General features: G+C 48.8%; 1 non-coding gene across 1 annotated transcript; it reads right to left on the bottom strand.

Moving 5' to 3' along the window:
• Positions 1-10,777: 10,777 nt before the first annotated feature.
• On the bottom strand, positions 10,778-10,851 carry trnap-ugg. The gene has a single exon. It is a non-coding gene; the product is annotated as a tRNA-Pro (tRNA).
• Between the last annotated feature and the right edge of the window lie 14,541 nt (positions 10,852-25,392).

Genomic DNA, 25,392 nt, shown 5'->3' with positions numbered 1-25,392 from the left:
GAACTCCGGGCGCACCAGCATACAGTCTAGGGGAGGGTCTGGGTGGGGCGTCTGTCCATGGTGGCGGCTCTGGCACTGGTCGTGGTCCCCACCCCACCATAGTCACTACCCGCTTACGTAGCCTCCTCCAAATGACCACCCCCAACTAAACCCCACAGGATTAAGGGACAGCACTGGACTAAGAGGCATCACCGGACTCAGGGGCAGCACCGGACTAAGGGGGCAGCACCGGGCTAGGGGCAGCACCGGGCTAAGGGGCAGCACCGGACTAAGGGGCAGCACCGGACTGAATGGCGGATCCTGGCTGGCTGGCTCTGGCGGATCCTGGCTGGACGGCTCTGGCGGATCCCTTGCTGGACGGCTCTGGCGGATCCTGGCTGGACGGCTCTGGCGGATCCTGGCTGGACGGCTCATGGCTGGCTGACGGATCTGGCTGCTCATGGCTGGCTGACGGATCTGGCTGCTCGTGGCTGGCTGACGGACCTGGCTGCTCATGGCTGGCTGACGGATCTGGCTGCTCATGGCTGGCTGACGGATCTGGCTGATCCTGTCTGGCGGAAGGCTCTGGCTGATCCTGTCTGGCGGAAGGCTCTGGCTGATCCTGTCTGGCGGAAGGCTCTGGCTGATCCTGTCTGGCGGGAAGGCTCTGGCTGATCCTGTCTGGCGGAAGGCTCTGGCTGATCCTGTCTGGCGGAAGGCTCTAGCGGCTCCTGTCTGGCGGAAGGCTCTAGCGGCTCCTGTCTGGCGGACGGCTCTGAAGGCTCATGGCAGACGGGGCGGCTTTGCAGGTTCAGTACAGACGGGCGGCTTTAGCGCCGTTGGGCAGACGGGCAGTTCAAGCGCCGTTGGGCAGACGGGCAGTTCAGGCGCCCGTTGGGCAGACGGGCAGTCCAGGCGCCCGTTGGGCAGACGGGCAGTTCAGGCGCCGTTGGGCAGACGGGCAGTTCAGGCGCCGTTGGGCAGACGGGCAGTTCAGGCGCCCGTTGGGCAGACGGGCAGTTCAGGCGCCCGTTGGGCAGACGGCAGACTCTGGCCGTCTGAGGCGCACCTTAGGCCTGGCGCGTAGTGCCGGAACTGGAGGTACCGGGCTGAGGACACGCATCTCAGGGCTAGTGCGGGGAGAAGGAACAGGCCGGACCGGGCTGGCGACGCACACCGTAGACTTGGTGCGGGTGGCAGGAACAGGCCGGGCAGGGCTGTCGACGCACACCGTATCCTTGGTGCGTGGAGCAGGAACAGGCCGGGCAGGGCTGTCGACGCACACCGTATCCTCTGTGCGTGGAGCAGGAACAGGCCGGGCTGGGCTGGCGACGCACACCGTAGGTTCTGTGCGTGGAGCAGGAACAGGCCGGGCTGGGCTGGCGACGCACACCGTAGGTTCTGTGCGTGGAGCAGGAACAGGCCGGGCTGGGCTGGCGACGCACACCGTAGGTTCTGTGCGTGGAGCAGGAACAGGCCGGGCTGGGCTGGCGACGCACACCGTGGGCTTGGTGCGTGGAGCAGGAACAGGCCGGGCAGGGCTGTCGACGCACACCGTATCCTTGGTGCGTGGAGCAGGAACAGGCCGGGCAGGGCTGTCGACGCACACCGTATGTTCTGTGCGTGGAGCAGGAACAGGCCGGGCTGGGCTGGCGACACACACCGTGGGCTTGGTGCGTGGAGCAGGAACAGGCCGGGCAGGGCTGTCGACGCACACCGTATCCTTGGTGCGTGGAGCAGGAACAGGCCGGGCAGGGCTGTCGACGCACACCGTATCCTTGGTGCGTGGAGCAGGAACAGGCCGGGCTGGGCTGGCGACGCACACCGTATCCTTGGTGCGTGGAGCAGGAACAGGCCGGGCTGGGCTGGCGACGCACACCGTAGGTTCTGTGCGTGGAGCAGGAACAGGCCGGGCTGGGCTGGCGACGCACACCGTAGGTTCTGTGCGTGGAGCAGGAACAGGCCGGGCTGGGCTGGCGACGCACACCGTAGGTTCTGTGCGTGGAGCAGGAACAGGCCGGGCTGGGCTGGCGACGCACACCGTAGGTTCTGTGCGTGGAGCAGGAACAGGCCGGGCTGGGCTGGCGACGCACACCGTGGGCTTGGTGCGTGGAGCAGGAACAGGCCGGGCAGGGCTGTCGACGCACACCGTATCCTTGGTGCGTGGAGCAGGAACAGGCCGGGCAGGGCTGTCGACGCACACCGTATCCTTGGTGCGTGGAGCAGGAACAGGCCGGGCTGGGCTGGCGACGCACACCGTGGGCTTGATGCGTGGAGTAGGAACAGGCCGGTCCGTACTGGGAACACACACCACTGGCTTTAACTGGGGATCAGGAACGGGCCGGACCGGACTGGTAACACACATCAGTCTCTCACGCCGTGCCGCAACAACTTCCCTTCCTCTACTCGCCAATGGCTCCCGTAATCCGATAGCCTTCTCTCCACGTCTCCCTGTGGCAGCCTCCTGCTGCCCAGCCGCCCAAGCCATGTGCCCCCCCCAAAAAACGTTTTGGGGTTGCCTCTCGTCCTTCCAACGATGATGGCCCTGCTGACGCCGTTGCTCCTCTCTCGCCAGGGCCTTGATCTTCCCCCAAGGTCCCTTGCCCCCGAGCATGTCCTCCCAGGACCACGATTTGCCCACCTGGGCCATCGCCAGCCTCTCGATCTCCTTACCAGGCGCTTCCTCCCATGTCCAGCTGTCTTGCTCCTGGACACGCTGCTTGGTCCTTCTATGGTGGGTTTTTCTGTCACGATCGTCTGAGGAAGCGGACCAATACGCAGCGCGTTGAGTGAACATGATGACTTTATTTAATCAAAGCAACCACGAAAACAAATAAACGAATGACGATAGTGAAGTCCACAGTGACAAATGACTGTACATGGAACAAAAACCCACAAACACACAGTGAAACCACAACAGTTTAAATATGGCTCCCAATCAGAGATAACGAGCCGACAGCTGACACTCGTTACCTCCGATTGGGAGTCATATGACTAATCACCAAACATAGAAATGAACAACTAGAAACCAACATAGAAATACACCCAAAAGAAAATGAACAACCCTGGCTCAATAATCAAAGTCCATGGAGCCAGAGTGTCACACAGACGGACACAATGCTACAGTGAAAGGATGTTATCATGATCAGAAGAACACAATGCTACAGTGAAAGGGTTTTATCATGTTCAGAATAACACAATGCTACAGTGAAAGGGTTTTATCATGATCAGAATAACACAATATTACAGTGAAAGGGTTTTATCATGACCAGAATAACACAATGCTACAGTGAAAGGGTTTTATCATGATCAGAATAACACAATGCTACAGTGAAAGGGTTTTATCATGATCAGAAGAACACAATGCTACAGTGAAAGGGTTTTATCATGATCAGAATAACACAATGCTACAGTGAAAGGGTTTTATCATGATCAGAATAACACAATGCTACAGTGAAAGGGTTTTATCATGATCAGAATAACACAATGCTACAGTGAAAGGGTTTTATCATGATCAGAATAACACAATGCTACAGTGAAAGGGTTTTATCATGATCAGAAGAACACAATGCTACAGTGAAAGGGTTTTATCATGATCAGAATAACACAATGCTACAGTGAAAGGGTTTTATCATGATCAGAAGAACACAATGCTACAGTGAAAGGGTTTTATCATGATCAGAATAACACAATGCTACAGTGAAAGGGTTGTATCATGATCAGAATAACACAATGCTACAGTGAAAGGGTTTTATCATGATCAGAAGAACACAATGCTACAGTGAAATGGTTTTATCATGATCAGAATAACACAATGCTACAGTGAAAGGGTTTTATCACGATCAAAATAACACAATGCTACAGTGAAAGGGTTTTATCATGATCAGACGGACACAATGCTACAGTGAAAGGGTTTTATCATGATCAAAATAACACAATGCTACAGTGAAAGGGTTTTATCATGATCAAAATAACACAATGCTACAGTGAAAGGGTTTTATCATGATCAGACGGACACAATGCTACAGTGAAAGGGTTTTATCATGATCAGAAGAACACAATGCTACAGTGAAAGGGTGTTATCATGATCAGAAGAACACAATGCTACAGTGAAAGGGTTTTATCATGATCAGAAGAACACAATGCTACAGTGAAAGGGTTTTATCATGATCAGAATAACACAATGCTACAGTGAAAGGGTTTTATCATGATCAGAAGAACACAATGCTACAGTGAAAGGGTTTTATTATGATCAGAATAACACAATGCTACAGTGAAAGGGTTTTATCATGATCAAAATAACACAATGCTTCAGTGAAAGGGTTTTATCATGATCAGACAGACACAATGCTACAGTGAAAGGGTTTTATCATGATCAGAAGAACACAATGCTATAGTTAAAGGGTTTTATCTTAATCAGAATAACACAATGCTACAGTGAAAGGGTTTTATCATGATCAGAATAACACAATGCTACAGTGAAAGGGTTTTATCATGATCAGAAGAACACAATGCTACAGTGAAAGGGATTTATCCTGATCAGAAGAACACAATGCTACAGTGAAATGGATTTATCATGATCAGAAGAACACAATGCTACAGTGAAAGGGTTTTATCATGATCAGAAGAACACAATGCTACAGTGAAAGGGTTTTATCATGATCAGAAGAACACAATGCTACAGTGAAAGGATTTTATCATGATCAGAATAACACAATGCTACAGTGAAAGGGTTTTATCATGATCAGAAGAACATAATGCTACAGTGAAAGGGTTTTATCATGATCAGAAGAACACAATGCTACAGTGAAAGGGTTTTATCATGATCAGAAGAACACAATGCTACAGTGAAAGGGTTTTATCATGATCAGAATAACACAATGCTACAGTGAAAGGGTTTCATCATGATCTGAATAACACAATGCTACAGTGAAAGGGTTTTATCATGATCAGAATAACACAATGCTACAGTGAAAGGGTTTTATCATGATCAGAAGAACACAATGCTACAGTGAAAGGATTTTATCATGATCAGAATAACACAATGCTACAGTGAAAGGGTTTTATCATGATCAGAAGAACACAATGCTACAGTGAAAGTGTTTTATCATGATCAAAATAACACAATGCTACAGTGAAAGGGTTTTATCATGATCAGAAGAACACAATGCTACAGTGACAGGGTTTTATCCTGATCAGAATAACACAATGCTACAGTGAAAGGGTTTTATCCTGATCAGAAGAACACAATGCTACAGTGAAAGGGTTTTATCATGATCAGATGGACACAATGCTACAGTGAAAGGGTTTTATCATGATCAGAAGAACACAATGCTACAGTGAAAGGGTTTTATCATGATCAGAAGTAGACAATGCTACAGTGAAAGGGTTTCATCATGATCAGCCTGGAAAAGGCATCTGAAAGTAGTAGACTTCTCATTGATTCCTTACTGCTTAGTGCTGAGGCGTTTTCTCAATAAGGGGAACTGGACGATAGTAAGAGTACGGGATCAACACACACACACACACACACACACACATTCTATCAATGATCTACAGCAGGGTTCTTCAATCCTGGTCCTGGAGGGCGAAACACTTCTGTTTTTTATTTCTACCTGGTAGTTAATTGCACTCACCTGGTTTTCCCAGGTCTGAATTAGCCCCTGATTAGAAGGAGAGGATGAAAAACAGAGGTGTTTCGGCCTCCAGGACCAGGATTGAAGAACCTGATCTACAGGGTGGTGTCCTACAGAGGATGTTACTGTGTGTGTGTGTGTGTGTGTGTGTGTGTGTGCGAGCGTGTGTGTGTGTGTGTCAACGAGCTCTGGTCTCTCCTCTCTGATCACTCATGGACACAACAGGTGGAGTGAGTCAGAGCACATTGGTGACAGACCTCTGAGAGAAGCAAGGTTTCAATTAACTGTGCCACACACACACAGTTTAAGTCCCTCCCCTTCCTGTAGCTGCATGTGTCACAATAATCAACTCTGGATGTGCAGATTCATGACGACAATAGAGAAGCAGTGTGTTGTCTTTATAATAATATAATAATCAATCCTGGATGTGGATATGAGTGATCTATGATTACAGTAGAACATAACTGTACTGACAGTATCACCCTAGAGAACTTTGTATTTGTATTTGTATTTATTATTGATCCCCATTAGTTCCTGCCAAGGCAGCAGCTACTCTTCCTGGGGTCCAGCAAAATTAAGGCAGTTCATACAATTTTAAAAACATTACAATACATTCACAGATTTCACAACACACTGTGTGCCCTCAGGCCCCTACTCCACCACTACCACATATCTACAGTACAAAATCCATGTGTACGTGTGTGTCTGTGCTTATGTTTGTGTTGTTTCACAGTCCCCGCTGTTCCATAGGGTGCATTTTTCTCAGTTTTTTAATCTAATTTTACTACTTGCATCAGTTACTTGATGTGGAATAGAGTTCCATGTAGTCATGGCTCTATGTAGTACTGTGCGCCTCCCATAGTCTGTTCTGGACTTGGGGACTGTGAAGAGACCTCTGGTGGCATGTCTTGTGGGGTATGCATGGGTGTCCGAGCTGTGTGCCAGTAGTTCAAACAGACAGCTCGGTGCATTCAACATGTCATATAAAGGATTTTTGGGGGGTTTGTATCATTTCATTTACACAACAATTTTAAAAACATTACAATACATTCACAGATTTCACAACACACTGTGTGCCCTCAGGCCCCTACTCCACCACTACCACATATCTACAGTACAAAATCCATGTGTACGTGTGTGTCTGTGCTTATGTTTGTGTTGTTTCACAGTCCCCGCTGTTCCATAGGGTGTATTTTTCTCAGTTTTTTGATCTAATTTTACTACTTGCATCAGTTACTTGATGTGGAATAGAGTTCCATGTAGTCATGGCTCTATGTAGTACTGTGCGCCTCCCATAGTCTGTTCTGGACTTGGGGACTGTGAAGAGACCTCTGGTGGCATGTCTTGTGGGGTATGCATGGGTGTCCGAGCTGTGTGCCAGTAGTTCAAACAGACAGCTCGGTGCATTCAACATGTCATATAAAGGATTTTTTGGGGGTTTGTATCATTTCATTTACACAACATGCCTACCACTTTGAAGATGCAAAATATTTTTTTGTGTTAAACAAACAAGAAATAAGACAAAAAAACAGAAAACTTGAGCATGCATAACTATTCACCCCCCCCCCCAGTTTCCCAGTCCCTGCCGATGAAAAACACCATGCTTCACTGTGAGGATGGTGTTCTCGGGGTGATGAGAGGTGTTGGTTTTGCGCCAGACATAGCATTTTCCTTGATGGCCAAAAAGCTCAATTTTAGTCTCATCTGACCAGAGTACCTTCTTCCATATGTTTGGGGAGTCTCCCACATGCCTTTTGGCGAACACCAAATGTGTTTGCTTATTCTTTTCTTAAAGCAATGGCTTTTTTCTGGCCACTCTTCCGTAAAGCCCAGTTTTATAAATATTTATGACAAACTTATTCCTTGCCACCCACTCTGAAACTAACTGCAACTCTTTGTTAAGTGTTGCAGTCATTTCAGTTGCTGTAGTAGCTGACATGTTTAGTGTTGAGTAATCCGCATACATAGACACTCTGGCTTTACTCAAAGCCTGTGGCATGTCATTAGTAAATATAGAAAAAAGTAATGGGCCTAGACAGCTGCCCTGGGGAATTCCTGATTCTACCTGGATTATGTTAGAGAGGCTTCCATTAAAGAACACCCTCTGTGTTCTTTTAGATAGGTAACTCTGTATCCACAATATAGCAGGGGGAGTAAAGCCATAACACATAGGTTTTTCCAGCAGCAGACTATGATCTATAATGTCAAAAGCCGCACTGAAGTCTAACAAAACTGATGATGAATCAACAGTATGGCATATTGTTGGATCATCTCCATTGATGAATGGATTAGAGAGTCTGATGTCGGATGGAGATCCATCATGAGGTTGTGGTTAGTGATCTTGCTAAGTTGTACTCACTTCTAACCATCAACCTGATTCAAACAGTTTACAACATGTTTGTATGTGATTAGAAAAGAGAGGGAATGAGATACAGAGAGAGAAAGAGAGAGAGAGAAAGAGAGAGAGAGACAGCAAGAGAGAGAGATACAGAGAGAGAGACAGAGAGACAGAGAGACAGAGAGACAGAGAGACAGAGAGAGAGAGAGAGAGAAACAACAAGCATGAGCTAGAGTTAATCCACGTCTTACATAGATTTAGCATGGTCTGCAATCCTTTGTGTGTGTGTGTGTTCTCGTTCTCTCACACTTGTTGTTTGTGTGACAGATACCATCTCCTGTGGAGGGCTTAGGTTCTCTGTAAATACCAACCCTCAGTCAACAGCTGTTCCCTGAATTCACTCCACACTGGAGTCTTCTGGACTTCCAGGAGCTCTACAACACTACACACTGGAGTCTTCTGGACTTCCAGGAGCTCTACAACACTACACACTGGAGTCTTCTGGACTTCCAGGAGCTCTACAACACTACAGACTGGAGTCATCTGGACTTCCAGGAGCTCTACAACACTCCACACTGGAGTCTTCTGGACTTCCAGGAGCTCTACAACACTACACACTCCCCCCTCCTTCTGTCCTTCCTTCTCTCCCTTCTTCCATCCTGCCTTCCTTCTCTCCCCCCTTCTCTCCTTCTCTCCCTCTCTACAACAGTACACACTCCTCCTCCTTCTCTCTCTCCTCCCCTCTTTCGCTGTCCCTGTGCTACGGTACACACTCCCCACTCTCAACCTCCCCGTCCCCCCTCCCCCCTGCCTCCTCCCACCTCCCCCCTCCCCCTTCTCCATCTCTTTGTCAGAAAAATAAAATCAACAAACCCACTGCAGCCAGTCAACAGTTCAACACACCAAGAGAGAGAGGAGCTGAGGCTGTATTCTCCAGTCAAAAAGCACGGTTCCACCAGAATTTACCTGGAATTTATGTTGTGGCAATGAGAACTTTCTGGTACATAGCTTATTCATGTAATTAATGTCATGTAATTACCATTTTCGTTACCATAACGTGCTACCCCAACTCCTGTGTTATGTGTTCTACGTGTTCATTGTACTCAGTCAAGGTTGGTTTTCCCCGGATGACATTAAGAACTCAATCCAAGCTAAATTATGATAAATGACGTGAGAGAGTGATCCATCATTTAGTTAAAGGAGAGCTGTTTATAGGACAGGAAAAGCCTTCTGAGAGATCTCTGTGTTGGCATGTTGTCAGGGTGAATAGGTGATTACACCATACAGGAATGTAACTGTTGTGTGAGAGAGAGAGAGAGAGAGAGAGAGAGAGAGAGAGAGAGAGAGAGAGAGAGAGAGAGAGAGAGAGAGAGAGAGAGAGAGAGAGAGAGAGAGAGAGAGAGAGAGAGAGAGAGAGAGAGAGAGAGAGAGAGAGAGAGAGAGAGAGAGAGAGAGAGAGAGATTCTGCACAGATTCTGTCAGACCTGGGCCCTGACAGTAAATCTCAGTAAGACAAAAATAATGGTGTTCTAAAAAAGGTCCAGTTGCCAGGACCACAAATACAAATTCCATCTAGACACCGTTGCCCTAGAGCACACAAAAAAGTATACAGACCTCGGCCTAAACATCAGCGCCACAGGTAACTTCCACAAAGCTGTGAATTATCTGAGAGACAAGGCAAGAAGGGCCTTCTATGCCATCAAAAGGAACATAAAATTAAACATACCAATTAGGATATGGCTAAAAATACTTGAATCTGTTATAGAACCCTTCGCCATTTATGGTTGTGAGGTCTGGGTGCGCTTACAAAAAACAAAAATTCATAAAATGGGACAAACACCAAATTGAGACTGCATGCAGAATTCTGCAAAAATATCCTCAATGTACAACGTAAAACACCAAATAATGCATGCAGAGCAGAATTAGGCCGATTCCCGCTAATTATCAAAATCCAGAAAAGCTCTGTTAAATTCTACAACCACCTAAAAGGAAGCGATTCCCAAACCTTCCATAACAAAGTCATCACCTACAGAGAGATTAATTTGGAAAAGAGTCCCCTAAGCTGTTCACAAACACAAACAGACCCCACAGAGCCCCAGGACAGCAACACAATTAAACCCAACCAAATCGTGAGAAAACAAAAAGATAATGACTTGACACATTGGAAAGAATTAACAAAAAAACAAAGCAAACTAGAATGCTATTTGGCCCTTAACAGAGAGTACACTGTGGCAGAATACCTGACCACTGTGACTGACCCAAACTGAAGGAAAGCTTTGACTATGTACAGACTCAGTGAGCATAGCCTTGCTATTGAGAAAGGCCACCGAAGGCAGACCTCTCTCTAAAGAGAAGACAGGCTATGTGCACACTACCCACAAAATGAGGTGGAAACTGAGCTGCACTTCCTAACCTCCTGCCAAATGTATGACCATAGAGACACGTATTTCCCTCAGATTACACAGACCCACAAAGAATTCGAAACAAACCCAATTTTGATAAACTCCCATGTCTATTGGGTGAAATACCACAGTGTGCCATCATAGCTTTGTGACCTGTTGCCACAAGAAAATGGAAACCAGTGAATAAAAAACACCAATGTAAATACAACCCATATATATGTTGATTTATTTTTCATTTTGTACTTTAACTATTTTAGGGTTAGTAGTAGTTATTGACTTAGGAGATGGGGTTAAGGTTAGTTATTGACCTAGGAGATGGGGTTAGTAGTAGTTATTGACCTAGGAGATTACATTTTAGTCATTTAGCAGACACTCTTATCCAGAGCAACTTACAGTTAGTGAGTGCATACATTTTTCATACTGGCCCCCTGTGGGAAACGAACCCACAACCCTGGCGTTCCAAGCGCCATGCTCTACCAACTGAGCTACAGGGGACTACAATATGACATTTGAAATGTCTTTATTCTTTTGGAACTTTTGTGAGCGTAATGTTTACTGTCAATTTTTATAGTTCATTTCACTTTTGTTTATTATCTACTTCACTTGCTTTGGCAATGTTAACATTTGTTTCCCATGCCAATAAAGCCCTTACATTGAATTGAAATTGAATTGAAATTGAGAGAGGGCGAGAGAGAGAGTATGTGTGTGTGTGTGTGTGTATGTGTGTGTGTTTGTATATATATGAGTGTGTAAAGATAAGATAAGATAAGGGCTTTATTATCCCCATGGTGAAAGTGTGTGTGTGTTGCAACATCATCCACACCCCGATCCCAGGAAGGGATTATTTAAGACTAGTTGTTGAGTCACAGCAAGGGGAGCTGTTAACTTTAGAGGAGTGAACGCTGCTCTTCACTCACACACATAAACACACAGACAAACACTTCTCTCCACGGTTACACACACACAGACAAGCACTTCTCTCCACTGTTACACACACACAGACACACACAGACACACAAACAAACACTTCCCTCCACGGTTACACACACAGAGACAAACACAGATACACACACAAACTTCTCTCTATGGTAATGTATACATCCACATGGCACAGCACACACACACGTCGCTCATCACATCAGCTCTGTCAATCAAACCTCCTCTCTGTCAGTCATACTCCAGTCCTGGGTGGCCTCTCCTCAGCTGTCAATCAAACCTTCTCTTCCGAGAGGCGTGCGTAACATAATGGGGGTTCGTCTGGGATTTCATTAAACCATTATGTTACGCACGCCTCTCGGAAGAGGGAACGCAACAACCTGCTACAACTCAACTCTCCGTGGTGTGAAAGAGGTATGGGACTGTAGGTGTTAGTAAGGATGACAAAAGGCAGAGAATACCGTTAACAGGGAATTTTTCCTTCGCACGGTAAGTTTGGGGAAAAGGGGCTGGACGGAACAAAGCAAAGAAAGTAAATATCAAAGCCCCCTCTCCTACCTTACCTGCCTACCCACTACTTACTTAACTAGCACCAACTGGTGCACTAACCAAAATACAAGGGATGGTCCGCCCAGGTCTTTCCTAGTGTGCATAGACAGTCAACTTCTACGGGTAATGTATGCCCACGGGCCTCTTGCCTAAGCACTCCCTAGGTGCCTTCCCCTTCCCCCCTTGGGAACAAATGAAAGAAAATAATACAAACTGGTTCACAACAAAACCTGAGAAAAAAACTAACTCAGGACATTAAAGATACTCTCTGAGCAACAAACTAACAAAAAACATTTCAATCAGCTCTCACAGCAACAACTAGACAGTACATACCAAATGTCTTAGCAACAACCAACATGCTATAACTCTCAGCAATTCTGGTTCCCCTTTTCTCTTCTGAGCAACAGAACTGGGGCTTATATAGCTTCAGAAGGAGTTGGTAATTGGAGACAGCTGCGTCCTGACGAGGGCGCAGGGTCAGCTCTCCAATCATCAATGTTCATTGACCAATCAGCTGCTTGTTGGGGAATTTCAGGAACCCATTTCCTGAAATACATACATGAAAATACACAACCTACAACACAGAAACTGGGGAACGTAACAGTCATACTCCAGTACTTGGTGGCCTCTCCTCAGCTGTCAATCAAACCCCCTCTCTGTCAGTCATACTCCAGTCCTTGGTGCCTCTCCTCAGCTGTCAATCAAACCCCCCTCTCTGTCAGTCATACTCCAGTCCTGGGTGGCCTCTCCTCAGCTGTCAATCAAACCTCCTCTCTGTCAGTCACTCAAATTCTACCCTGTCAATCATTCTTCCCCTCTACAGCCTCACAGTCAATGACTGTTTGGGCTCAAAGCACAGCCTGAACTCCAGACTCAATTAATTTCTATCAATTTAATTGCAACTCATCAACACAGGCCACGGAATTGTAACCAAAATTATCATAGGAGCATTTCCCTTAATTGTCCATTTATAAATAGATTTAGCATTAATCTCTGTAATTTACTATAATTGGAGAGCACCCCCTACCTTGCGCTGGCCCTAGCTGTAGTAACAGACAGTGAGAGGTCTGATGACTGTAAACAGTGTGATGAATAGGATGAGCAAGGATGAGTAATCTTCACTACAGCCTTGTATCTACTGTTCAAACAAACCACTAAACCTCTCTACTCATGTCCCTGTCAACCAGATGAAAAGGAGAGGGAGGACAGGGGAAGAGGAGAGGGGGGACAGGGGAAGAGGAGAGGGAGGACAAGGGGAGAGGTGAGGGAGGACAGGGGAAGAGGAGAGGGGGAACATGGGAAGAGGAGAGAGGACAGGGGAAGAGGAGAGGGAGGACAGGGGAAGAGGAGAGGGGGGACAGGGGAAGAGGAGAGGGGGAACAGGGGAAGAGGAGAGGGAGGACAGGGGAAGAGGTGAGGGGGGACAGGGGAAGAGGAGAGGGGGGACAGGGGAAGAGGAGAGGGGGAACAGGGGAAGAGGAGAGGGAGGACAGGGAAAGAGGAGAGGGAGGACAGGGGAAGAGGGGGACAGGGGAAGAGGAGAGGGGGAAAGGGGAAGAGGAGAGGGGGAACAGAGGAAGAGGAGGGGGGACAGGGGAAGAGGAGAGGGGGAACAGAGGAAGAGGAGAGGGGGACAGGGGAAGAGGAAAGGGAGGACAGGGAAAGAGGAGAGGGGAGACAGGGGAAGAGGAGAGGGAGGACAGGGGAAGAGGAGAGGGAGGACAGGGGAAGAGGAGAGGGGGAACAGGGGAAGAGGAGAGGGGGAACAGGGGAAGAGGAGAGAGAGGATAGGGGAAGAGGAGAGGGAGGACAGGTGAAGAGGGGGGACAGGGGAAGAGGAGAGGGCGAACAGGGGAAGAGGAGAGGGGGACAGGGGAAGAGGAGTCGGGGGACAGGGGAAGAGCAGAGGGAGGAGAGGGGAAGAGGAGAGAGAGGACAGGGGAAGAGGAGAGGGGGAAAGGGGAAGAGAAGAGGGAGGACAGGGGAAGAGGAGAGGGGGAACAGGGGAAGAGGAGAGGGGGAACAGGGGAAGAGGAGAGAGAGGATAGGGGAAGAGGAGAGGGAGGACAGGTGAAGAGGGGGGACAGGGGAAGAGGAGAGGGGGAACAGGGGAAGAGGAGAGGGGGACAGGGGAAGAGGAGTCGGGGGACAGGGGAAGAGCAGAGGGAGGAGAGGGGAAGAGGAGAGAGAGGACAGGGGAAGAGGAGAGGGAGGACAGGGGAAGAGGAGGGGGAGGACAGGGGAAGAGGGGAGACAGGGGAAGAGGAGAGGGGAAAATGGGAAGAGGAGAAGGGGGACAGGGGAAGATAAAAGGGAGGACAGGGGAAGAGGAGAGGGGGACAGGGGAAGAGGAGAGGGAGGACAGGGAAAGAGGAGAGAGAGGACAGGGGAAGAGGAGAGGGGGAACAGGGGAAGAGGAGATGGGGAACAGGGGAAGAGGAGAGAGAGGATAGGGGAAGAGGAGAGGGAGGACAGGGGAACAGGAGAGGGGAACAGGGGAAGAGGAGAGGGAGGACAAGGGAAGAGGAGAGGGAGGACAGGAGAAGAGGAGAGGGAGGACAGGGGAAGAGGAGAGGGTGAACAGGGGAAGAGGAGAGGGGGGCAGGGGAAGAGGAGAGGGGGACAGGGGAAGAGTAGAGGGGGAACAGGGGAAGAGGAGAGGGAGGACAGGGGAAGAGGAGAGAGAGGATAGGGGAAGAGGAGAGGGAGGACAGGGGAAGAGGAGAGGGGTACAGGGGAAGAGGAGAGGGAGGACAGTGGAAGAGGAGAGGGGGACAGGGGAAGAGGAGAGGGAGGACAGGAGAAGAGGAGAGGGGGACATGGGAAGAGGAGAGGGAGGACAGGGGAAGAGGGGGGACAGGGGAAGAGGAGAGGGGGACAGGGGAAGAGGAGAGGGAGGACAGGGGAAGAGGAGAGGGAGGACAGGGGAAGAGGAGAGGGGGAACATGGGAAGAAGAGAGGGAGGACAGGGGAAGAGGGGGACAGGGGAAGAGGAGAGGGGGGATAGGGGAAGAGGAGAGAGAGGACAGGGGAAGAGGAGAGGGGAACAGGGGAAGAGGAGAGGGGGAACAGGGGAAGAGGAGAGGGGGAACAGGGGAAGACGAGAGGGGGAACAGGGGAAGATAAAAGGGAGGACAGGGGAAGAGGAGAGGGGGACAGGGGAAGAGGAGAGGGAGGACAGGGGAAGAGGAGAGGGGGGACAGGGGAAGAGGAGAGGGGGGACAGGGGAAGAGGAGAGGGGGAACAGGGGAAGAGGAGAGGGAGGACAGGGGAAGAGGAGAGGGAGGACAGGGGAACAGGAGAGGGGGAACAGGGGAAGAGGAGAGGGAGGACAGGGGAAGAGGAGGGGGAGGACAGGGGAAGAGGGGAGACAGGGGAAGAGGAGAGGGGGGACAGGGGAAGATAAAAGGGAGGACAGGGGAAGAGGAGAGGGGGGACAGGGGAAGAGGAGAGGGAGGACAGGGAAAGAGGAGAGAGAGGACAGGGGAAGAGGAGAGGGGGAACAGGTGAAGAGGAGAGGGGGAACAGGGGAAGAGGAGAGAGAGGATAGGGGAAGAGGAGAGGGAGGACAGGGGAACAGGAGAGGGGGAACAGGGGAAGAGGAGAGGGAGGACAAGGGAAGAGGAGAGGGAGGACAGGAGAAGAGGAGAGGGAGGACAGGGGAAGAGGAGAGGGTGAACAGGGGAAGAGGAGAGGGGGGACAGGGGAAGAGGAGAGGGGGACAGGGGAAGAGTAGAGGGGGAACAGGGGAAGAGGAGAGGGAGGACAGGGGAAGAGGAGAGAGAGGATAGGGGAAGAGGAGAGGGAGGACAGGGGAAGAGGAGAGGGGTACAGGGGAAGAGGAGAGGGAGGACAGTGGAAGAGGAGAGGGGGACAGGGGAAGAGGAGAGGGAGGACAGGAGAAGAGGAGAGGGGGGACATGGGAAGAGGAGAGGGAGGACAGGGGAAGAGGGGGGATAGGGGAAGAGGAGAGGGGGACAGGGGAAGAGGAGAGGGAGGACAGGGGAAGAGGAGAGGGAGGACAGGGGAAGAGGAGAGGGGGAACATGGGAAGAAGAGAGGGAGGACTGGGGAAGAGGGGGGACAGGGGAAGAGGAGAGGGGGGATAGGGGAAGAGGAGAGAGAGGACAGGGGAAGAGGAGAGGGGGAACAGGGGAAGAGGAGAGGGGGAACAGGGGAAGAGGAGAGGGGGAACAGGGGAAGAGGAGAGGGGGAACAGGGGAAGATAAAAGGGAGGACAGGGGAAGAGGAGAGGGGGACAGGGAAGAGGAGAGGGAGGACAGGGGAAGAGGAGAGGGGGGACAGGGGAAGAGGAGAGGGGGGACAGGGGAAGAGGAGAGGGGGAACAGGGGAAGAGGAGAGGGAGGACAGGGGAAGAGGAGAGGGAGGACAGGGGAAGAGCTGTATAAGTGTACCAGCTGTATATCTAGAGCTCCCACTGTGCTGGCCTGTAGCGCACGGCTCCAATCTGACAACCCCTGATAGGAATCACCATGTCATGCTGCCTTAGAAGATTAAGGCCTTCGGCAAAGTGTCGGCCACTCCTAGTTTCTTTGGTCCAAACAAAGACTGTGTAATATCGCTTAATATCACATGAGACTTGTGATCGTCGTCGTCGTCGTCGGGTGAGGTTGTGTCTCTCTCTGGCGGGAGGTAAGCTTGGCTTATATGGCTTATATACATAGTTTGGGCTTTGTCGAGTAAAACTTAAACTATGTCTTTAGATTGTAGTTAGGTATTGTAGGTAGTTATCGTGGATTGTTGTATGTAATTATTGTAGGTTAGCATTGTATTCGGGTGAGCCCGGTGAAGCACGAAGCTAGCTAACCCACTACCTGGACTAGCTGGCAGGTAGCTACTGGTAACTATTAGCAACTGTGGATAGTTGTTTCACGCCTGAGAATACCTGTAATTACGCCAGCTAGCTGCCTACAATAATTACATACAATAATGCCTACCATTCAGCTGTTTTTCTAACCTCATTGTCAGAAGCGTTAACGTTAGGTAGTAAGTGGCTACTGTGCTTGAAATTTAGCTAGCTTGTTGCTACCTGGATAGCTACTAGTAAACAATAGCTGGAATGACCTAGCGAACAGACGCGTACTGGCTGAGTCAATTCAGTGGCTAGCTTTGCACTTGGCTAGCTAACAGTAGCTGCTAGGGGTAAGTTATAACCTACATTTGTGTTTTGTTTTTACATACTGGTAGCCAGAGTCGTTCAAGGGAATTCGGGACATGGGTGACTAGTTAACGTTAGCTTGGCTCTCTCTGTGTGTTCGTGCCATGGGAGGACGGGTTTCTTCTTTGTCTGAAAGCAATGGCTAGCTAGTATGCTAACTATTCTAGCTAACTAACTGGCTGAATAAGTTGATGACGGACTCGCTCAAGCTGTCGGGACTAACCCACAATGTTAGACACGGACACGAATGATCTGCTTGGCGTGTTGACACACTGGTGGTTTGTTTTGGCCGAGTATTGGTGCTAAACCGTGTTGTTGGAGTCCGGCATGCTAGTTGGCTGTGGCGTCATATGACTAGGTGCCCTGGACGATTTTCACGGAAGAATACTGTACCAAGTTAGCTAGCTGAATAAACTAAGTTAGTCTATTCCTAGAAAACATTGAACCGCTGTAGTTTACAACAATTATAGTTTCTGAGGTGGAAGTTGGGAGAGTTATATTTGGGTGTTTCAGTGAAACGTAAGTGAGGGAGTCCCCGCTCTCTCCTTTCCCAGATGTTTAGTTCATTTCATTCCGATCTCCTTTGCATTATTGTAGCCATTTTCTGTAGCCTGTCAACTATGCCTCTGTCTATCCCTGTTCTCTCCTCTCCGCACAGGCTATACAAACACCTCACACCGCGTGGCTGCTACCTCTCTAACCTGGTGGTCCCTGCACGCACCACCCACGTGGAGTTCCAGGTCTCAGGCAGCCTCTGGAACTGCCGTTCTGCTGCCAACAAGGCAGAGTTCATCTCAGCCTATGCTACCCTCCAGTCCCTCGACTTCTTGGCGCTGACGGAAACATGGATTACCACTGAAAACACTGCTACTCCTACTGCTCTCTCCTCGTCTGACCATGTGCTCTCGCATACCCCGAGAGCATCTGGTCAGCGGGGTGGTGGCACAGGAATCCTCATCTGTCCCAAGTGGACATTCTCTCTTTTTCCCCTGACCCATCTGTCTATCTCCTCATTTGAATTCCATGCTGTCACAGTCACTAGCCCATTCAAGCTTAACATCCTTGTCATGTATCGCCCTCCAGGTTCCCTTGGAGAGTTCATCAATGAGCTTGACGCCTTGATAAGTTCCTTTCCTGAGGATGGCTCACCCCTCACAGTTCTGGGTGACTTCATCCTCCCTACGTCTATCTTTGACTCATTTCTCTCTGCCTCCTTCTTTCCACCCCTCTCCTCTTTTGACCTCACCCTCTCACCGTCCCCCCCTACTCACAAGGCAGGCAATACGCTTGACCTCATCTTTACTAGATGCTGTTCTTCTACTAATCTCACTGCAACTCCCCTCCATGTCTCCGACCACTACTTTGTATCCTTTTCTCTCTCGCTCTCCTCCAACACTACTCACTCTGCCCCAACTCAGATGGTAATGCGCCGTCGCAACCTTCGCTCTCTCTCTCCCGCTACTCTCTCCTCTTCCATCGTATCATCTCTTCCCTCTGCTCAATCCTTCTCCCTCCAATCTCCTGATTCTGCCTCCTCAACCCTCCTCTCCTCCCTTTCTGCATCCTTTGAATCTTTATGTCCACTATCCTCCCGGCCGGCTCGGTCCTCCCCTCCTGCTCCGTCGCTTGATGACTCATTGCGAGCTCACAGAACAGGGCTCCGGGCAGACGAGCGGAAATGGAGGAAAACTAGACTCCCTGCGGACCTGGCATCTTTTCACTCCCTCCTCTCTACATTTTCTTCATCTGTTTCTGCTGCTAAAGCCACTTTCTACCACTCTAAATTCCAAGCATCTGCCTCTAACCCTAGGAAGCTCTTTGCCACCTTCTCCTCCCTGCTGAATCCTCCTCCCCCTCCCCCCCACTCCTCCCTCTCTGTGGATGACTTCGTCAACCATTTTGAAAAGAAGGTTGACGACATCCGATCCTCGTTTGTTAAGTCAAATGACACTGCTGGTCCTGCTCATACTGCCCTACCCTATGCTTTGACTTCTTTCTCCCCTCTCTCTCCAGATAAAATCTTGCGACTTGTGACGGCCGGCCGCCCAACAACCTGCCCGCTTGACCCTATCCCCTCCTTTCTTCTCCAGACCATCTCCGGTGACCTTCTCCCTTACCTCACCTCGCTCATCAACTCATCCTTGACCGCTGGCTATGTCCCTTCTGTCTTCAAGAGAGCGAGAGTTGCACCCCTTCTCAAAAAACCAACACTCGATCCCTCTGATGTCAACAACTACAGACCAGTATCCCTTCTTTCTTTTCTCTCCAAAACTCTTGAGCCAACTCTCTTGCTATCTCTCTCAGAATGACCTTCTTGATCCATACCAGTCAGGTTTCAAGACTGGTCATTCAACTGAGACTGCTTTTCTCTGTGTCACGGAGGCTCTCCGCACTGCTAAAGCTAACTCTCTCTCCTCTGCTCTTGTCCTTCTAGACCTGTCTGCTGCCTTTGATACTGTGAACCATCAGATCCTCCTCTCCACCCTCTCCGAGCTGGGCATCTCCGGCGCAGCTCACTCTTGGATTGCGTCCTACCTGACCGGTTGCTCCTACCAAGTGGCGTGGCGAGAATCTGTCTCCGCACCACTGGTGTCCCCCAGGGCTCAGTTCTAGGCCCTCTCCTATTCTCGCTATACACCAAGTCACTTGGCTCTGTCATATCCTCACATGGCCTTCTCCTATCATTTCAACGCAGACACACAACTAATCTTCTCCTTTCCCCCTTCTGATAACCAGGTGGCGAATCGCATCTCTGCATGTCTGGCAGATATATCAGTGTGGATGATGGATCACCACCTCAAGCTGAACCTCGGCAAGACGGAGCTGCTCTTCCTCCCGGGGAAGGACTTCCCGTTCCATGATCTCGCCATCACGGTTGACAACTCCGTTGTGTCCTCCTCCCAGAGTGCAAAGAGCCTTGGCGCGACCCTGGACAACACCCTGTCGTTCTCCGCTAACATCAAGGTGGTGACCCGATCCTGTAGGTTCATGCTCTACAACATTCGGAGAGTACGACCCTGCCTTACACAGGAAGCGGCACAGGTCCTAATCCAGGCACTTGTCATCTCCCGTCTGGATTACTGCAACTCGCTGTTGGCTGGGCTCCCTGCCTGTGCCATTAAACCCCTACAACTCATCCAGAATGAGGACAGGGGAAGAGGGGGGACAGGGGAAGAGGAGAGGGGGACAGGGGAAGAGGAGAGGGAGGACATGGGAAGAGGAGAGGGAGGACAGGGGAAGAGGGGGGACAGGGAAAGAAGAGAGGGGGAACAGGGGAAGAGGAGACGGGGACAGGGGAAGAGGAGAGGGAGGACAGGGGAAGAGGAGAGGGGGGAAAGGGGAAGAGGAGAGGGGGAACAGGGGAAGAGGAGAGGGAGGACAGGGGAAGAGGAGAGGGAGGACAGGGGAAGAGGAGAGGGGGAACAGGGGAAGAGGAGAGGGGGGACAGGGGAAGAGGAGAGGAGGGACAGGGGAAGAGGAGAGGGGGAACAGGGAAAGAGGAGAGGGAGGACAGGGGAAGAGGAGAGGGAGGACAGGGGAAGAGGAGAGGGACGACATGGGAAGAGGAGAGGGGGGACAGGGGAAGAGGAGAGGGAGGACAGGGGAAGAGAAGAGGGGGACAGGGGAAGAGGAGAGGGGGGACAGGGGAAGAGGAGAGGGGGGACAGGGGAAGCGGTTTCACATGTTAAAAAAACGTTCACATGTGAGAATCGGATCTGCAGTTTCACATGTAAGAAAATCTCACTTTCACATGTGGAATTGCAAGTTCACATGTGAAAAACAATCACATGTAAAACATCTAATTTGCAGTTTCATATGTGAAAAACATTCACGTGATTATTTTTCACATGTGAACTTGCAATTCCACATGTGAAAGTGAAAATGAAACAACCAATATAAAACATGGTTCACACTATCACACTATAATATTGATTTCATGGATGGTCAGTCCTTGCATCCACAGTGCAATCCTCTAATGAGTGAGTTACTTTTGTGCCATTAATATCAAGCAAAACTTCTTAAGTCGAGAAAAAAAATCTCAGTATTGCAAACAAAAAGAATGATATTGAAAGCAAAACATAAACCCCAAAGTATTGAAAGCAAAACATAAACCCCAAAGTGTTGAGAGCGAAACAAAATATTGCAAGGAAATAATTGTTTAAATGCGAGAGCAAATGAATTGTAAATGGATGCCCACATTTTTTTTCAGTGACTTTAAAAAAAATGATAACGCAAATTAATAAAATGCCTCCTTCTTTCCTGCAATTTTCCCTCTCATTGGAAGGGACCCTGACCCTGGCCTTTGCTTTCGCTGCCTTTTTTCCAGTTGTAAATTTTGACACAATTATTCCAGCAACATAGCACCGTGCATCCCACTGCTTTGTATACCTCTGAAGCTAAGCAGGGCCGGTCCTGGTTGGTCCCTGGATGGGAGACCAGATGTAGCTGAAGGGGGAAATTATTTCCTTACAATTATTTTTCATGTGGGAAAAAAATGTAAATGTGAAACTTCACATGTGTCTGAAAACCACATGTCTGACTTGGGAACATTTCGTGTGATATATATATATTTTTTTTTTCACGTGTGTGTGTTTCACTCTCTAATTCTGAAAAGCCTGTTTGATTAGACTAAAGTCAGTGGTCTGTGTTGAAACACTCTTCACAAGAAGACAGTCTTTGATATGAATTCACAGGAAGACACAAATACAGTACATTTGGAAAGTATTCAGACCCCTTCCCTTTTTCCACATTTTGTTACGTTACATCCTTATTCTAAAATGGATTAAATTAATTTTCTCCCTCAACAATCTACACACAATACCCCATAATGACAAAGTGAAAACAGGTTTTTAGAAAATGTTTCACATTTATTACAAATAAAAAAACAGCAATACCTTATTTACATAAGTATTCAGACCCTTTGCTATGAGACTCGAAATTGAGCTCAGGTGCATCCTGTTTCCATTGATCATCCTTGAGATGTTTCTACAACTTGATTGGAGTCCGCATGTGGTAAATTCAATTGATTGGACATGATTTGGAAAGGCACACACCTGTCTATGTAAGGTCCCACAGTTGACAGTGCATGTCAGAGCAAAAACCAAGCCATGAGGTCGAAGGAATTGTCCATAGAGCTCCGAGACAGGATTGTGTCGAGGCACAGATCTGGGGAAGGGTACCAAAACATTTCTGCAGCATTGAAGGTCCCCAATAACACAGTGGCCTCCATAATTCTTACATGGAAGAAGTTTGGAACCACCAAGACTCTTCCTAGAGCTGGTCGCCAGGCCAAACTCAGCAATCGGGGGAGAAGGGCCTTGGTCAGGGAGGTGACCAAGAACCCGATTGTCACTCTGACAGAGCTCCAGAGTTCCTCTGTGGAGATGGGAGAACCTTCCAGAAGAACAACCATCTCTGCAGCACTCCACCAATCAGGCCTTTATGGTAGAGTGGCCAGACGGAAGCAACTCCTCTGTAAAAGGCACATGACAGCCCGCTTGGAGTTTGCCAAAAGGCACCTAAAGGACTCTCAGACCATGAGAAACAAGATTCTCTGGTCTGATGAAACCAAGATGAAACTCTTTGGCCTGAATGCCAAGCGTCACATCTGGAGGAAACCTGGCACCATCCCTACGGTGAAGCATGGTGGTGGCAACATCATGCTGTGGGGATGTTTTTCAGCGGCAGGGACTGGGAGACTAGTCAGGATCGAGGGAAAGATGAACGGAGCAAAGTACAGAGAGATCTTTGATGAAAACCTGCTCCAGAGCGCTCAGGACCTCAGACTGGGGAGAAGGTTCACCTTACTAACAGGACAACGACCCTAAGCACACAGTGAAGACAACGCAGGAGTGGCTTCGGGACAAGTCTCTGAATGTCCTTGAGTGGCCCAGCCAGAGTCCGGACCTGAACCCGATCGAACATCTCTGGAGAGATCTGAAAATAGCTGTGCAGCAATGCTCCCCATTCAACCTGACAGAGCTTGAGAGGATCTGCAGAGAAGAATGGGAGAAACTCCCCAAATACAGGTGTGCCAAGCTTGTTGCGTCATACCCAAGAAGACTCAAGGCTGTAATCGCTGCCACAGGTGCGTCAACAAAGTACTGAGTAAAGGGTCTGAATACTTATGTAAATGTAATATTTCTGTTGTTGTTCTGTTTTTGCTTTGTCATTATGGGGTACTGTGTGTAGATTGATGAGGGGAAAAAACAATTTCATCAATTTTAGAATAAGGCTGTAACGTTAAAAAAAAGTCAAGGGGTCTGAATACTTTCCGAATGCACTATACATTCGGTATACAGTATACATGCCTTTGTGTACGAGTGTGTGTGTGTGTGTGTGTGTGTGTGTGTGCGTGCGTGCGTGTGTGTGCGTGTGCGTGTGCGTGTGTGTGTGTGTGGGTGTGTACGGCTTGGCTGGGCTGGTGGTATCGCTGACAGTCTGGCTAAATAATGGTGTTAACTTATAACTGGATGCTTTCATAAAAGCTATTTTGGCCAGGGATTCCAGTACACACACGCACACACACACACACACACACACACTAACTCACCAGGATGTTGATACCAGAAATGTTTCATCATCATCATACTTGCACAGAGCTCATCCATCATTCAGTGTCTGTTGCAAACTATTACCATAAGCTAACATAGAGAAGCAGTAAACAGTCCATTTGGGTGTTGAACATTAAGTAAAAACACTGATTTCCACACATGGGCCCAGCTCACTGGTATTTTCTAAACGGAACATTGCTCGGAGTGGGGAAGATCTCACATACCGGGAACTGTCGGTTTCTAATAAATAATACTTTATGAAGTAGTGACTAGTAGTGAGTACATTTGACTGTAACTCTCTCTTACAACATACTTCCAAGTCTCCTACTGCACTAGTGCCTCATCCAGACCTCTCTTTCCATGTATGTACAGTGTGGTCAGCATGGTAGATATGATGGTAGGAGATATAGTGGAGGTGGTCAGCATGGTAGATATGATGGTAGGAGCTATAGTGGAGGTGGTCAGCATGGTAGATATGATGGTAGGAGCTATAGTGGAGGTGGTCAGCATGGTAGATATGATGGTAGGAACTATAGTGGAGGTGGTCAGCATGGTAGATATGATGGTAGGAGCTATAGTGGAGGTGGTCAGTATGGTATATATGATAGTAGGAGATATAGTGGAGGTGGTCAGTATGGTAGACATTATGGTAGGAGATATGGTGGAGGTGGTCAGTATGGTAGATATGACGGTAGGAGATATAGTGGAGGTGGTCAGTACGGTAGATATGATGGTAGGAGCTATAGTAGAGGTGGTCAGTATGATCTGTATGGTAGATATGATGGTAGGAGCTATAGTGGATCTGGTCAGTATGGTGGTAGGAGGCATGGCTGTTGGCCTGGTTGCCTTGTTCCAAAACTGTTCAGAGGAGAGCATGTTCAGACCTGTCTGTGAAGAAGAGGTTCTTTCTCTCTCTCTCGCTCTTTTTCTCTCTCAATTCAATTAAATTCAACTAAATTCTCTCTCTCTCTCTCTCTCTCTCTCTCTCTCTCTCTCTCTCTCTCTCTCTCTCTCTCTCTCTCTCTCTCTCTCTCTCTCTCTCTCTCTCTCTCTCGTCCCCCGTTCTGTTTTGCTGTGGTTTGTGCTTCATATCTGCCGAGATCTGCACCAGCCCTGTTTGATAAAAGACTCCCTAACAACTGGACCGAAATATGTCCCTTTGTCTGTGTCTCTGTCTCTGTCTGTCTCTGCACTGATTTTAGACATACCATACACAGGAGATTAGAATTTAAAACATTAGCTCTCTCTCTCCCTCCTCTCTCTCTACCCCTCTCTTCCTGACTCTCTCTCTTTCTGACTCTCTCTCTTTCTGACTCTCTCTCTTCCCCCTCTCTCTCTCTCTTTCCCCCCTCTCTTTTTCTGACTCTCTCTCTTTCTGACTCTCTCTCTTGCTGACACTCTCTTTCTGACTCTCTATTCTCACTCTCTCCTCAAAATAAAAGTTATATCAAAGCATTGCCAGATCACATATTGACATTGATACAGTATAATAACATACTTATAGGTAGTAGTTTAGTAGGATTATGTATCAAACATTTAAATCTAAAGCTGTGTATCATAAATAATGTTCTTGTTATGTTATGGCAGATCATATCTCGCCCCATGTTTGTTTACTCAAACATAATCGTATTATGAGTTTGCATAGGCCCGCTCTCAATGTTAGGTGTTTAATTACAGGTTTGAGTAAAACTATGGGGTGCGAGGGAGGGAGAGAGGGTGGAAAAAGTCCTGCCTTTGAAAATATTTCCTGTTTCGCGATAGAGAACCCACCTCCATGCTCTGACTCAACGTAGTGTGCACTCTGCATTCACAGAGAGATT

The sequence above is a fragment of the Coregonus clupeaformis genome, unplaced genomic scaffold (assembly GCF_020615455.1).
Source record: "Coregonus clupeaformis isolate EN_2021a unplaced genomic scaffold, ASM2061545v1 scaf1143, whole genome shotgun sequence".
In the NCBI taxonomy this organism is placed as follows: Eukaryota; Metazoa; Chordata; class Actinopteri; order Salmoniformes; family Salmonidae; genus Coregonus; species Coregonus clupeaformis.
The sequence above is the reverse complement of the archived record's forward strand: the minus strand, read 5'-3'. Positions and strand labels throughout refer to the sequence as shown.